This window comes from Streptopelia decaocto, assembly GCF_964273445.1.
Source record: "Streptopelia decaocto genome assembly, chromosome: 7".
In the NCBI taxonomy this organism is placed as follows: domain Eukaryota; kingdom Metazoa; phylum Chordata; class Aves; order Columbiformes; family Columbidae; genus Streptopelia; species Streptopelia decaocto.
In genome coordinates this window covers 20,551,749-20,564,075 of record NC_138661.1, presented here as the reverse complement: position 1 = coordinate 20,564,075, position 12,327 = coordinate 20,551,749, and the positions used below count along the sequence as shown (strand labels likewise).

General features: G+C 36.7%; 1 protein-coding gene across 5 annotated transcripts in view; it reads left to right on the top strand.

Moving 5' to 3' along the window:
- The window catches only part of FLRT2 (fibronectin leucine rich transmembrane protein 2), a 63,208-nt gene that overhangs the window by 12,984 nt on the left and 37,897 nt on the right, over nucleotides 1-12,327 (top strand). The window contains exons 2-4 of one of the 5 annotated variants that reach the window (XM_082057424.1): nucleotides 155-241; nucleotides 1,171-1,276; nucleotides 6,406-6,516. The exons of 2 other annotated variants lie outside the window; for them this stretch is intronic. The gene's annotated coding sequence lies outside the window, so the exon portion shown is untranslated. Of the gene's footprint in view, nucleotides 1-154; nucleotides 242-1,170; nucleotides 1,277-6,402; nucleotides 6,517-12,327 lie in introns of all 5 variants that reach the window. 2 more of the 5 variants (XM_082057426.1, XM_082057427.1) reach the window with 2 other exon arrangements.

Genomic DNA, 12,327 nt, shown 5'->3' with positions numbered 1-12,327 from the left:
TATCTGTCTCTCAAGGTGGAGTTCATTCTATTATGTCCATCATGCCAGGTGCACTGACACAAAGTATCTTAAAGATGCTGTCAAAACTAAAATAAGCAATAATGCTGATGAAGCTTTTATTTTCATTTAAATATTTCCCATCTTGTTTTTGCAGATCAGGTATTGCAGTGTTGTGCAGAGGGAAGATAAAAGCAGGAAAGGGAAAGTGACTAGAAAAAAAACTGGGGAAAACAGGATGAAAGTGAGTAATCAAAATTGTCCAGGCTGAATGAAATGCAGAGATAAACAATCAGCTTTCAGTGCAACAGGAAATCGGAGTTTCCTAATGATCACAGTTTTAGACACCTAAGCTGTTATTCATGTGAGAGGAAGACTGTCCACTGCCATGAGAGGGAGAGGTAGGACAATGCACAGTCTAGGAGAATCTGTGAAGGAAATAAAGGATCTCTGAAGTCCCCTCGCAGATTCCCACCCCTTTCTATGGTGGGAATAGCACATGGGAATCATTAGGCAGAGGTAATGTTATCTCAGAGCGTATTAGCTCTAGAATAGAACCCTTACTGGTTTGGTGAGTCTGGTTTGGTGAGCTTTGGTGTATTCCCTCTTAATATTATTCCATGTCCTCATTTTTGTGGCCTTAGGAACTGTGCTTGTTAACTGTAAGAAAAAGCAGATACAGAGTAAAGATGGGATAGATAAACCAATTAGTGAGTAACTAGTCTCAAATTTTCCTCTGAGGCATGGATATATACATAGAAAGTTTGCTTTATATAGGTAAATCAAAAGGGGAATAATGAGTATTATTTGTTTTTTAAAAATATATAATATAGGTCCTGGCAGTTTTTCTGTTGTTCAGTTTTCTCTTGCTGTTAGACCTCTCATCTGAAAGCTTAGAGATCAATTATCTAATGAAATAAGACTGAATTAGGGGAACACTGGGGACAATACAGTGGGAGCAAATGGCACTGAAGTGGATCTATGTTATTCTTGCTTATAAGAAACAAGATGAAGGAAATTATCATTGTGCACTGCAACATACAGAAATGTGATGTTGCTCCTGCGTCATTAGTGCATTTGTGCTCTCCTGTTGCTTAAATCACTGGCTAGGTCAAACATTGATCAAAATGTACATTATGGTCTGAGATTGCAGTATGCTCTTTCCCCTTGCAGCTGAAGGCAAGGCAGACTTCAACACTGGATTCTAAAAACGGCAGGAGGACAAGAAGTGATGCAGACTGAGAACCAAACTGACAGCAGTCATGGAAACTTGCTGCATGTGTGTACATATGGGAGGGTTTACATTTATCCCAGGTACCTCAATTGCCCACCATCACTGGGCGTGCCAAATTTGGGTGCTTAATACAAAGGAAGGATGATTTATGAGGAAGGTTATGCTAAAGATATATGCCTTTGCTTTGTTAGGGTGTGCATTTTTTTTTATAATTTCAACATTCTCCAGAAGTGTTCTGGTAGTAACAATATTCGGGATAATATGTAACTCTACTTACTTGTTTGCTTGCAGTCTGGCAGAAAGTCCAGTAAAGAATCTGACTACAATCCAGTTACTAACTGCAATAGAGAAGAAAAAAGTCAGTGGTAAGATGGCACTGTATGAGTTAACATGTTAGCCCCTCATTCTTTCAGATCAAGCTTCCTGTGAGTAATAAAACACAAGTCAAATGAATTTGGCTGGTCTCAGTCAAGCCTCTCATGGATAGTTGCCCACATGGGAATAACTACCGCATAGATTAGCTCTGTGAATAGTTCCAGGACAGGTGGGGGGCTGAGCTGCACTGACAGAACTGCTCTGGGGAACTTGTGCGTGATGCTTCACTAAGTGGTATCTGTTTTCCCTTTTCAAGAGAACTAAAATTCAGCCAAACATTTTTTAAGTAATTGTTTTTAGGGAGTTGGAGAAATCTCAAATTTTGTCAGATTTGCAAGTCTTTTGTTATACATTTCAAAGAAATGAAGTACAAGTGAAAATGAAAATACCCTGATTTTTTTCTTCCTAGCCAACATTTTGTTCCTGAGAACAGGAACAATATTAGAGCTCCTGACCCATCCTTCCTAACAGTCTAAGACAAATTACAAAAAAGTGCAATATTTTTAAAGCTTAGGAGGACACAGAATGACACAGGATTTCTGCTGCTGAATACAAAAATCTTTGTGTTTCTATTTGAAATCCAGACATAGTCTACAGTGATCTATATGAAATGAAAGGTGGACTCAGGTAAACCCACCACTATTAACTGAGCCTAATTTTTCCAGTGTGTGTCAGAAGTGAAAAGATTTATTGGGTAAGAAGGATGAACTGCACTTTCACCTCCACATTCCTTCCTCCACTGTTTTATAAAACAAAACTGATCCTAAGTCACAACACAGAAGTCCTTGAAAAATCACAGTCAGAAACAACCTCTGTACTATTTTTCCTGACATAAAAGGGGACAATGCAAATGAAATGTAGAAGGAAGAGTTAATAACAGCATTTGATCACAGGAGCACTGACACACAAGCCAGTTCAGAAATCTGCTTGACATTAGATATGTAGCACTCGTGTAAATCAGGGCTGGACCAGTTTATAGCAGCTGAATATCCACAACATAAACCAGAAAGTTTCTCTGTTAAGATCCTTGTTAGACCCACAACTGTAGGCCAGGTTTCCTTCTTTAAAAATAGAGAGAAAGGGTGGTAGTCTGGGAGCTGGCATTGTGCTCTTTCTGCCCTAGCTGCCTCTAAATCAATAGAGGACCCTTGCTCTTCAAGTCTCTGACACAAAGTAAATATTTTTTTTCTTGATTTAACTGCTATTTAAGGAAAGGTTTGGGATTACGATTGTCTAAGGTCAGGTTTACAGCACTGTTCTAGTTACTTGCTGCATAATTTGGAGTTTCAGATTCACAAGTGGACATGGTTATATAATTTATTGAGGCACCTATTTATACTTATACAGTTAAGTTTATTACACCTGTCTCATAGCAATTGCTGTACCTATTGTGACTGACATATTTTTCATGACGTTTTTCACACATTCCATCATTGCTATATCTAATGAAGCTTGATTTTCACATACATGTGACCGTCATGGGCATGTAGTATGGTTCTAAAAAATTTACCACCCTAACCTTCATTTACTTTTGCCAGAGGACTACATACATAACGTATTTATCAATGCAACTGTAGACTTTTGGCACTTGCATTAAATTTCAAACTGATCAGTTTTAGTGAATTAAATAATTTCTCTTGCCATGGGAACTCTCTACTGCAGGAGAGGGGAGAATAGTGGCATATGTCCTCTATCAATTTGACATTTTTTAATTTCAATTAAGCCTATAGTTGTGTGTATTCTGATTATGGTGTTGCTAAGAAAGATTAGTATGAGGAAATTGCTTTAATGTGACTGGAGATAATCAAGTAACTGCTGCTTTGTGAGTGAATCTTTACCTCCAGAATCTACAATGAGACTTTACACTGTTGTCTCCAAATAAAAATGGGCAGCAAAGTGTGTGGAGCTTGGCTAGCTGATAACAGGTGATGTCTTTTAATACATGATTTAGTGGCCTTTTTCCAGTAGAAATTTTAATAGTACCCCAGAGGCAGTTGATATATAACAATAAATGTATTTATTTTGTTAGTCATTGTTTCCTTTATAGAAACTGGTATATTATTTTGCATCTAGATATAAAATAATCTGAATATCAATGAGCCACATTCTGTTCTGTTTTGTTTGATCCTATATTCTGGTCATTGCTGTAGTAGCCTAACACTAATATGTAAAACTTCAGTGAAAGGTTAGAAAAGAATTCTGTGGTATTTGATAATATCAAATGACTTTATTTAATGGAGAGAATTATTAGTACACAACATTAGAAAATAATTCTGTGGTGTTTGATAATATCAAATGACTTTATTTAATGGAGAGAATTATTAGTACACAACATGAGATCTGGTCAGTCAGAATTGCAAAGCTTTAAATTCTCTTCTGAACATGAAATTCAGGGCAGTGTTTTGTATCCACGATTGTTTATGACTGCATGGATCATATGTATAACTCCACTGGTTTTATACTTATGAACAATCTAGCAAAATGACATAAATTGTGCTGCATATTACAACTGCAAATAATAGTGTTGCAAAAGTGACTCCCAATGGATCATTCTTATAGAAATCTAATATACAGCATCCCTCACCCTTGCTTTCTCTCTTTTTAACCACTATCTTAACCTCCAGTGCTTAAAACTCAGATATATTGAAACCTATGTCTTCCCACCAATATTGAAGGGTTGTACTTTCATGGACCTGTGATTCTATTTATTTTAACATCTCTTATCTGAGAGAGCTACTTTAGGAAGGAGTCTACAGGTTCACTAATAGGTATGGATACAAAGTTGTCATTTTAGACTGTGTGAAATGAGATTAGAGACGGTCTGACAAGAAGCAAATCTCCCCTTCACTCCAGTTCCTTTCTCCCAGGTAATTAGACAAGTTGAATTCATCAGCCCAGTATATTGCTTGCTTTTTGGGCAATTTCCAGTAGGAAGATTGTCCTTATTATAAATAAATACATGTGTTCTATAATTGCTGACAACCACATGGGAATCCTTAGTTCTTTCCCTTCTATGCATTGCAACACTGGAAATAAAATCCTGTGAACTAAATATCTCCATATTTCATATTACTGGCCTGAAATTGAGGAGGATCTTTCTGACTATTTCGTACTATTTTAATTTTCTCATGACACACCACTACTAACAAGAGAAATGGAATTACAAGACCTGAAATAGCAAGAACTAGTGTGTGACTCGTCACACTATTACCACAGATTTTCTTTAGTATAAATCTGGGTTTATTCTTCTAAGATCTGGAGTTATTTTTCATCTACATAATTGAAAATGAAGAGATCCATGCCTTGTTTCAAATCTTCATCCACCGGGTAAAGCAAAAAGAAGATAAGCATCCTTATATCAGACCAGTCTCACTGCAAAACATATTTAGGACTGTAAATAATCAGAAATGCAGTTCTTGTGCAGAACTGTGTAAAATGCCTGAAGTAAAGTAGAGGGTGTTGATGATTTATGAATCAATGCATAGATATCAAGATAATGACAAATCAAATGGCTAAGAAAGAGCTGACTATTTGTACACACCACCCATATCCATAGTAGATTTTAAAAAGCAAGCACAAAAATCCACAACATTTTTGAAAACAGAATCAATAGTAAAATTATTTGGTCCAAAAGGAGTGTTCAAAAGTTCACATTTAAAAAGTCTGTTAGATTTTCATAAAAAATTCTGAGTAATAGGGAAATGAAAAATAATCCTCTATTTTTTAAGATAAACTGAAAAAAGGGCATTCTATAAACAGCAAAATTATAACATTGTTTGGGCCAAGTTTCCTGATTTATTTTTATGATTAACATACCATCCTGTAGAGAAACTCATACGTGTGCTTAGTATGTGGCCATTCTGCCCCTTGAGTGTGTAGTGTCCAGGAGAATAATAAAAAATAAATCCGGCAAAAAATTGTCTACTTCCAGCCCAAGTACAAGCATTAAAATTGTTGTTATAATCAGATAATTCCTAATAAAGCTTCAAGTTCACGATATCTGATTTTTCCATATACAAACAGAATTTGGAGTAAATAGGAGAGAGATATTGTAAGGCTGTTCAGAAAGCACAACGAAAATCTGAAGAATACTGTAACAAAGTGACTATTAGCATTACAACTTAGGTATATGCAACCATGTTTGATTTTTAAGGGTTTTGCGCTCCATTGTAGCAATTTAAGTCTGGAATATTTTCTCATGAGTATTTCAGTGCATATAGTGTTTTGCTTCTGAGGAGAACTGACTCCACATTACTTTATTTTAACAATATCTAAGACTTTGTTTCCCCTCACAAAGTTTAAGAAGTATGCAGCTGTTCTAATTTTTGCAGTCATTCCATGCCAAAAGAACAGAAGTTGCTTTGATTTGTTCCCCACCATTACCAAAAGTAAGGTATTATTCCTGTGAAACGCAGGCCTCAATTTTATTCTACATATGACATAGGCTCCTTCTATTTCCAGCTTCACCAAAAATTGGTAAGCAGTTCCTTTTCCACAGCTGAGGATAAGTTCTGCAAAATTCTGTATACTTTCAATTCCAGTCCAAGTCAATAGCTTTTGAACATGATAACTGTCTTTCAGGGTTTCTGCTTGCATTTGAACAGAGAGGAATGGCTTGTGGCTATCATGCATTTGAAGGAACAAGAAACATCACCAATTATATTGTTAGATCTTTAAGTGAGAAATATTTAATCTCAAATTATAATATGACCTAAAATATAAATCTGAGACAGTTTGAAATAAAAGCCCTGCAGAAGATCATATTTTCTTATGCTGATTTTTTTGTTTAATTTTAGCAGGATGACCTGCAAAGTCCACAAAACAACAGCAATAAGTAACAGAAGTCATAAAACTGGATAACAGGCTGGCTGGCATACAATGAGAATTAAAGCAAAGACCAATCTCCCTTGGTAAATGTTGATATGAATTATTAAATGAAACAGTGGCAAAATATAGTCTGTCAAAAGCAGTTTCCTTCTAGAGACATGGGAGGAATTAAAATATATTTCAAAGAAAAGCTTTTTTGCATGTCTTCAACATCTTGCTTTGCTTGAATGGTGCAACTTGTCTCTGTACTAAAAAATTCCAAATGAATTTATCAAATAAAGAATGATTATGGACATCACTTTCACAGTGTGAGGCTTACCTAAGCAGTTTCTGATATATACTTGAAATTTCCCTTCTCCAGTTTTTCCTGGAAAGAAAATATTGTAATATTGTAGTACCTGTGATTCCAGTGGGCTGTTTTGATATTTATCATATCTGACAATGTTAGAATATATACTGTGTAATTTGAACATGCAGGTCTGCTGCTCGGTTGGTCCTTACTGACATAATTTTCTTGGCTTTAATTATCTCATCATTAGATGAATCACATTAGTTTAGGATTTGAAGCAAGATGTGAATGGTCAGCTAGATGATCTGCTCTCTAGATTAGCTATCTAGAGTAACAAAAATTTTAAAATAATATAGGGTATTAATAATTAAGCCATTAATCTTAAATTTAACACAAAGTCTTTAATTTTCTCTGACATTATACTCAGAATTGGCTAATAGTTTTAGAAATATTTAAAGAACTTCTGAATAAAACGTTCTGAGTTGAGGAGGTGTGGTCTAGACAATAGAGTAGTGAGGTGGGTTGCAAACTGGCTTAGGGAGAGAAGCCAGAGAGTGGTAGTGAATGGTGCGGAGTCTAGTTGGAGGCCAGTATCTAGTGGAGTGCCTCAGGGGTCAGTGCTGGGGCCAATATTATTCAATATATTCATTAACGATTTGGACGAGGGAATTGAGTGTACTATCAGCAAGTTTGCTGATGACACCAAGCTGGGAGGAGTGGCTGACACGCCGGAGGGCTGTGCTGCCATCCAGCGGGACCTGGACAGGCTGGAGAGTTGGGCGGGGAATAACCTAATGAAATTTAACAAGGGCAAGTGTAGAGTCCTGCACCTGGGCAGGAACAACCCCAGGTTCCAGTATAGGTTGGGAGATTACATATTAGAGAGCAGTGTAGGGGAAAGGGACCTGGGGGTCCTGGTGGACAACAGGATGACCATGAGCCAGCACTGTGCCCTTGTGGCCAGGAAGGCCAATGGCATCCTGGGGTGTATTAGAAGGGGGGTGGTTAGTAGATCGAGAGAGGTCCTCCTTCCCCTCTACTCCGCCCTGGTGAGACCACATCTGGAATATTGTGTCCAGTTCTGGGCCCCTCAGTTCAAGAAGGACAGGGAACTGCTGGAGAGGGTCCAGCGTAGGGCAACCAAGATGATTAAGGGAGTGGAGCACCTCCCTTATGAAGAAAGGCTGAGGGAGCTGGGTCTCTTTAGTTTGGAGAAGAGGAGACTAAGGGGGGACCTTATTAATGTTTATAAATATATAAAGGGTGAGTGCCATGGGGATGGAGCCAGGCTCTTCTCGGTGGCAAACAATGATAGGACAAGGGGTAATGGGATCAAGCTGGAACACAAGAGGTTCCACTTAAATTTGAGAAGAAACTTCTTCTCAGTAAGGGTGACAGAGCACTGGAACAGGCTGCCCAGGGAAGTGGTGGAGTCTCCTTCTCTGGAGACATTCAAAACCCGCCTGGACATGTTCCTGTGCGACCTCACCTAGGTGTTCCTGCTCCAGCAGGGGGATTGGACTAGATGATCTTTTGAGGTCCCTTCCAATCCCAAACATACTGTGATACTGTGATACTGTGACTTGGGAAATAGGGTATCTAAAGTGATGTAGAATTACTTATGTGCTTCCCCAAGTAATATTTTGATTGTCATAAACCCCATAAATTTAATACCAGCCCATTGTTATATGTAATTGATTAATTTGGATATAGTCCAGTCCATCTTTAAGTACTTGTGTGTCTAATATCATCAAAATAGCTAAGAGTAACCATGTGAGTCTCTGTTTAATATAAATGATTAAAGTTCCTGGAGCCAAAGACCTAGGTGATACTTTGGCCCTCAGCAAAATCAATAGAAGTATAATAATTCCCACTGACATTAAAGGAGGGGGTTTACTTCTGGCTACCCTTTCCATACCCCTTATGGCTAGTTAGCACTTCATTCAAGCACATCATTGGGTAGTTGCTAAAGCTTCTAATATGCTTATGAGCTCCTAATATTGCCTCTCTCATGCAAAAGAGCATCCATCCAACAAAAGCTCCCATATAAATGCTTAACTTGTGATCTGACTGATAGTTTTAGCTCTACTGTAATGTCCTACAAGCCACCTGGAAAGGAACATATTCCTTTTCTTCCTCCTCAGGGCACTGATGGAACCTGGGTACTGAGACAAGCACACACCCCAAAGCCAGACATAAAGAAGTATTATAGAGGCACTTGGGATCTAAGATAATACATGAGAGTTCTGTGTATAATTCAGACTCAGTATAGCATGTTTGCATCCATCAGAAGAAAATAAAGACTAGGTGCCAAAATTTATATGTATATTTTGTCGTATAGTCTACTTGTAATATTCAGGCTTGAATTCTTCAGAGACCCCAATAAATTCCCTTTCTTGGATGCATTTGTCTTCAGATAACCAAGTAAAAATTGAGAGATGCTGAGCATTCTTTGAGAAGCTGAAAATCATGATACTGTCTCAGCAGCTGGAATGCCATCTTTTAGCCATTGTTTCAACTAAGCAGTACATCAGGAATTTTTCCTAAGAGCAAAACCTACTATACAGTCTCCAAGACATTATGGAAGCCTCTTTTCTAGGCACAAATAAAATTAGCTTCCAAAAGCACTGATGTATTGGTGTTGAAAACATGCTTGCAGTGATGAGGCTGGTTCAACTGGCATAAGGAAATTTTCTCATCACTTAAGGTAAATTAATTGAGTTTGGCCATTTGGAACTGCAGAAAAGAATGACCAGGGTTGAATCTTACCACAGAATTCATACCTTGTCCTTTGACAAAAAATGCACTGACTGCAACATCATTGTTTTAAGTTGGAGCTGTGGGTGAGTAATTAAGGAGATAGTGGGAACACATGGCACCGAAATAACAGCAGGAGTCTACTGAAGACTGTCAAGAGTTTTTGTCCAGGCGCCTATTCATAAGATCTGTTATGTATGTGTTCCAGATCTTATATGCATTGGACCAATTTGCTAAACTCTTACAAATGTCCAAATTTCCATTCACTTCAGGAAACCAGATTCACATAAGTACAAGTATTGCAGCAACCAGTTAAAATTATGTACTGTACAAACCTCTGGAAAGGTACTACAATTATTTATATTATTGAACTCTCTGTGCCTCCAGTTCTCATTTATTTTCCCAGTCCTCTCTTACTCCCATTGTGCACCTCCTTAAGCTCCTCTTCCTTCCTGATGGACTTAAATGCAATAAATAATTTAAAAATACAGCTTATTACAACAGAAGTAATGCCGTGTCAACATAAACTGCTATGTGGTACACAAGACAGAGAGGTATATTTTATACTTGGATACTTTCAGTGGCATTAATAACATTGATACTTATATTGCCATACATGTAACTTGCACTAGAGCGTCATTTATATAATGTTATGTTTCCTACAAGTATTCATCCTGTCCCATTCACTTCTGGCTTTTTGTTGGTAAACATACAGCACAACAAAGCCATGTGTATGGAGGTCCAGTATTGTTATAGCTATAAAAACAGTGACCTTTGTGCAGCCATCCGCAGCTCTATGCAATACCTTCAAACCCAGAGATTCTATGAGATTATTAATAGCAATAACATTATCTCAGTAATATGAGAACTGTAGCTGTCCAGATTGGATGTCACTGGTAAAACTGCACTGGAAAATATGCCATCTGTATTGGTTAAAAATATAAGTATTAAATCAAAGAACCACTCCTTCTATTTCAAATATTCCTCAAGCATTTTAGAGCAAATTTCTGGAGAGCTGCTATAATATAAAAAAATATTAATATTATCAAGAAATTATTGAAGATGTCGGAGGTAAGCTTTCACTAATTTTTAAGTGTTACTGCGAAAACGATTAAAAGAGATTTGGTGCTTGCAATTTTTTGTGATAAGCTTATCTAGTATAGTAATAAGAAAGAATGAAAAAAGTTACAAAGCTATCAAAAGAAGGAAGATTTAATTTTGCTGGAGAATTCAAGTTTCTCCAGACTGAACAAAAATACAATTGTTTAACTTAATTTACTTTATTTCATGGTTTCCAAAGATTTAAGAAAGAAAATATTATTGTTATTGGTATGAGTCCCTTACAAATAAATAAAAGTCATTAAATCCTCTCTAGATCAAGTGCACAAATAGTGTACATTATCGTCATCTTTTTGATGCAAATGGCCTGAAATGATATCTGTCTTTCTACACAAATTTCAATTGGGGGTATTACACTGTCATTTTCATTGCTTGTAATAAATTATTGCTTTGCTGGAACTATTTGAAGGTATTATAGTGTCGGTAAATTTTAAAACATGCAAGTTCCCTAAGCTTATTGATATAATGCATGATGAGAACTTTTGTGAAATCAGGTACATTAGTGGGCAAAAACTATCACCAGCACCACCAACAAAGGGGCCTTTGAAGTTTACTAACTGAAGAGCCACTTAGTACAATTGTGCTTTAATGATTAGAGAAGGGAAAAGCCTGTTACAGAAACTGAAGTGAAATTCTAGCTCTGCAGAAAATGTTGGGAAATTTATGTTGGCTTCAAAAAGTCAAGATTTCACTCCTCAGCTTTATTCCTTCTATCTCTGCTGCTGACTCACTGAATTTACTTGGTCAATTCATTTAACTTTGGCTCTATCTGGTTAAAAATACTGACCTATCCCAGAAGGTGTGTACAAAGCTGTGTTGGTCAATCATCTGTCTGTAAAGCACTTAAAGAAGATGCAGTGAAAGATGATCTTTGTATGAAACATCCAATAAAAATCTAGACAACTCAGTTTCTTCAAAACTGAAGTCAGCAGCCAAAGACAACTTCCTGGTGTGGTTTTGTTTTATTTTGTTTTGTTTTTCTCTCCAAAGGAAGCATGCATTTTTTTACACACACAAAAAATTGTTAATATTGTCAGGATATACTACAAGAAGTAGAAATATTTTGCTCAGAAGGCAAAAGGACCTGATATTACAAAAGCTATTAGCTAGATAGGGAGAAATTGAATATTCTGAAGTATTCTTTTTTTTTGTTTATATCAGAACAAGGGTCTAAATAAAGAATACTGTAAAAATAGACGAATACATACTAAAGTGACTGTATTGTCTATAGTTAGGAACTATGCTGCTGAACTCAGTGCCACAGGATATCCAAAAAGTCAAGAGCTTATGATCAGCACAAGTATCAGCTATTTATATGGATACTGGGACATTATTAGTTACAAAATAAAAATATTTTATGGGTATGAGGGTATGTGCCCTTGTAAGGGAGTGAATAAGACAGCTGTTAATTATTCAAGAGCTAGGTAGAAGCTTAGAAACTTGTTTAAAAATATGTGAACATTTAGGATTTAGGATTTTTTTAGTGTTTCAATATTTAGGACTGTCTGAAGCATCTGGTGATGGTCACTGCTCTTGTCTGGTCTGGCAATATAAAACATTTTTTTCTTTCTAGTCAGGGTCTTGTCACTTAGCGTATTGTTTAAAACATTATACTATCTTCTTTTTCATATATTTTTAGCACTAATCCTCTCATTCTGTCTAATACCATGTAGCCTTTTCAGCATCTACTTACCAGGTTTAAACTACTGATTAAAGTGCCTTTGTCTGA